The following is a 3,508-nucleotide window of genomic DNA, read 5'->3' on the forward strand; positions in this document are numbered from 1 at the left end:
TGTGAAGAAGTGACGAAACTATGACAACTACAATACACATGACATCATCTGGTTTGTGTAAATGTATAATGAATCAATGACAACTAAAATGCAGGTAATAACAAGTGGTTTGTGAGAAGGTATTTTGAAGTTATGTCAGAATACATGTTATATCAAGTGATTTGTGTGAAAGGGTAATGAAACCATGACAGCTAACATGATGTAATATCAAATGGTTTGTTTGAAGGGATGATGAAATTATGACAGGTATAATACATGTAATGTCAAGTGGTTTGTGTGAATGTATGTGAAAGTATGACAGCTAGAATACATGTAATATCAAGTGGTTTGTGAGAAGGTATTTTGAAGTTATGTCAGAATACATGTTATATCAAGTGATTTGTGTGAAAGGGTAATGAAACCATGACAGCTAACATGATGTAATATCAAATGGTTTGTTTGAAGGGATGATGAAATTATGACAGGTATAATACATGTAATGTCAAGTGGTTTGTGTGAATGTATGTGAAAGTATGACAGCTAGAATACATGTAATATCAAGTGGTTTGTGAGAAGGTATTTTGAAGCTATATCAGCTAGAATATGTGTAATATCATGTGATTTGTGTGAAAGGGTAATGAAACCATGACAGCTAACATGATGTAATATCAAATGGTTTGTTTGAAGGGATGATGAAATTATGACAGGTATAATACATGTAATGTCAAGTGGTTTGTGTGAATGTATGTGAAACTATGACAGCTAGAATACATGTAATATCAAGTGGTTTGTGAGAAGGTATTTTGAAGCTATATCAGCTAGAATATGTGTAATATTAAGTGGTTTCTGTGAAGAGATGGTGAAACTGTGACTTGCTAGAATATATTTAATGTCAAGTGTTTCGTGAGAGGTATTTTGAAATTATATCAGCCCTAATACTTGTAATATCAAGTGGTTTGTGTGAAGGTATGATGGAACTATGTCAGCTAGAGTACATGTAATATTAAGTGGTTTCTGTGAAGGGATGATGAAAGCTGTCATAGGTTTAATATCAAGTGATTTGTGTGAAAGGATGATGAAACTGTGTCAGCTATAACACATGTAATATCAAGTAAATTTGTGTAAAGGTATGATAAGGCTATGACAGATGGATTACATGTAATATCAATTGATTTGTGTGATGGTATGATGAAACTGTGAAAGCTATAATACATTTAGTACTGAGTAGGTTGTGTGAAGGTAAGGCCATGTTGTAACATCAACAGAAAATTTGAATTTCAGAAACTAGGTAACTCCTGTTTAAAATTTTATGTTTAATAATGACTAGCTGGTTGCACAAGGGGGTTTGATGATAAAGAGAAATTGAAAAATTATATTTTTCTTATTAGACCTCCAATGATGTAAAACAAAAAATTGAAGTCTTCTATTTGTTAAAACAGTTTTGTGAAAATTTATACACAAATTGCATTTCTTTTTGTTATTCCTTGTGTATGGAGACCATTTCTGTTCAGGTTCTGAACCAGTGTTAAGAATTTTCTTTCTTTCAAGTCAATGTTCCTTCTTGTATATGTTTTATTTAAGATAAAATTTCCACTACTTTAAGATAAGTACAAGGGTGAAAAAAAAGTTATCTTTGAAAACATTTTGGAAAGTGAAACATGTTACAGAGTATAATATTGGTTATATCATAGAGTTTTAGAGTTCATTTTTATTCTGATAAAGTTTTGGATTCTTCTTGTTAAATTTTATTGAATAATAAATCATCAGTATTGATCTTTCTGTGTGTATCTAGTATACAGATAAACATACAATTTTAGTGAAATGCTTCTTAATGATTATTGGCATGACTTGGAAAAATTTGGTTTATCTATTTTGGAAAAATTTGGACACTTTGGTAACACTGACCATACTAATGTGATTTAAGTAGCAACAGAGAATGCTAATTGTAGGTACTATAGTTGAGCAAATAAATTAAGTGATTAGAAGTTTTTATTTATTTCTTTTAGATTTAGTTTTGATACACTTTTTTATGATGACTGTAACATACATTATCAAAAACTCAGACTTTAACTATTTTTGACATGACTTATAAAATTTATGAAATAATTTATGTTTACCAACTTGGTTTTGAAGTGAATTTGGGTCACAGTTAAGATATCATTTAAAACTGCCTGATGGAAATTGTCATAGTTGCACTTGCTGGCTCAAATGTTTTTTCTGATGATTGTTGTCTCCATGACAGCCCAGCACAGAAGTTGTTGAAGCATGAACTAGCTGTCCAAAAGAATTTTGCATTCTATGTTTTCTAGAAACAGTGACTTGTTATGTAGTGTTTTTTATGTTGATAGAGTCACCAAGTTTTCAAAATATTCAAATTAATCAGTTATTAATATGGAATTTATGCTGTGAAAATTGTGCAAATAAAGCACGTAAGTGTGATTTCTTGGTTGTTTAATCATATCTTATTGACACAAACACAGAAAGTATGGTAATAAATACATATTATGTTAATGCAACTCTTTATGCCAACTCTGAAATTCCCATTGTTCGTTTCATTTGGATATTTGCACATAGCTACACAAGGGCTATTGGTGCTAGCCATTCCTAATTTTGAACTGATAGACTAGAGGGAAATTCAACAGCACTCACTGCCAACTCTTTGGGTGCTCTAGTTGAATAGTGAGATTTAACCCATCTACAACCACAAAAGACCATTAAAAAGTCATGTAAGGACCAATTAAGCAAAGAAAAAAAATGTCAGAACATACGAAAGTCATGTTGGCACTAACTGAACAGAACATAAAATTCTGGTATGGAACATTACCTCCTCTCACATGTATAGATATTCTCGTTCAGTGCTGCCCTCTATATGCAATTTTTCTGTTGTTGTTTTTTGCATGACAGAATCCTTGAACTCCCATGTACCCCATAATCAATGTGATTTAACAATCATGCAGCAACCATATAGTATTGTTACATATCTGCTTGTTTGTTTGTTTCTGGTAGAAATTCTTTCCAAGGATCTTCACCTATACAAGTTCTTTCATGATTAAACAAGTTTATTCTTCCTCGATACAAACTTTTAGTGCACATTAGTTCCACAATCAGTACGTTTCTCATCACTTTTAAACTTAACTTTTATAACACACACTATAAATCACAGCAATTCACAATCTCGATAACTTCGCTCTCGACGAGTGCAAAACATACACTTTAAGCTCACTAACTCAAATTAACAGAATCATAAATTACACGGAACTCAAAGTAACTACTGCTCTCACTTCATTTATCTCCACCCTGTTGGCTTTCTCTACCAGGCTTATATACTAATGAAGAGGGCATCTCGAACACACTCGGACTTCCCCGATTAATCGAGAAACTCATCATGCACACCACATGACTCGCTGTCTTAACACTGCCCCTTCCTTAGTATTGTTTGTCCCGAACAATAGCCACTTACGTTAAACCAATAGATAATTATCAATAACTTAAATAAATGTACAGAATTTACAAACACAAAATTAAAGTA

At 32.0% G+C, this 3,508-nt stretch overlaps 1 long non-coding RNA gene across 1 annotated transcript; it reads left to right on the top strand.

Annotated features, from left to right (window-relative positions):
- Positions 1–9: 9 nt before the first annotated feature.
- LOC111086651 lies at positions 10–2,418 on the top strand. The gene is made up of 2 exons (XR_002611383.1): positions 10–337; positions 556–2,418. It is a non-coding gene; the product is annotated as an uncharacterized LOC111086651 (long non-coding RNA).
- The last annotated feature ends 1,090 nt before the right edge of the window (positions 2,419–3,508 follow it).

This window comes from Limulus polyphemus, unplaced genomic scaffold (genome assembly GCF_000517525.1).
Source record: "Limulus polyphemus unplaced genomic scaffold, Limulus_polyphemus-2.1.2 Scaffold48, whole genome shotgun sequence".
NCBI lineage: Eukaryota > Metazoa > Arthropoda > Merostomata > Xiphosura > Limulidae > Limulus > Limulus polyphemus.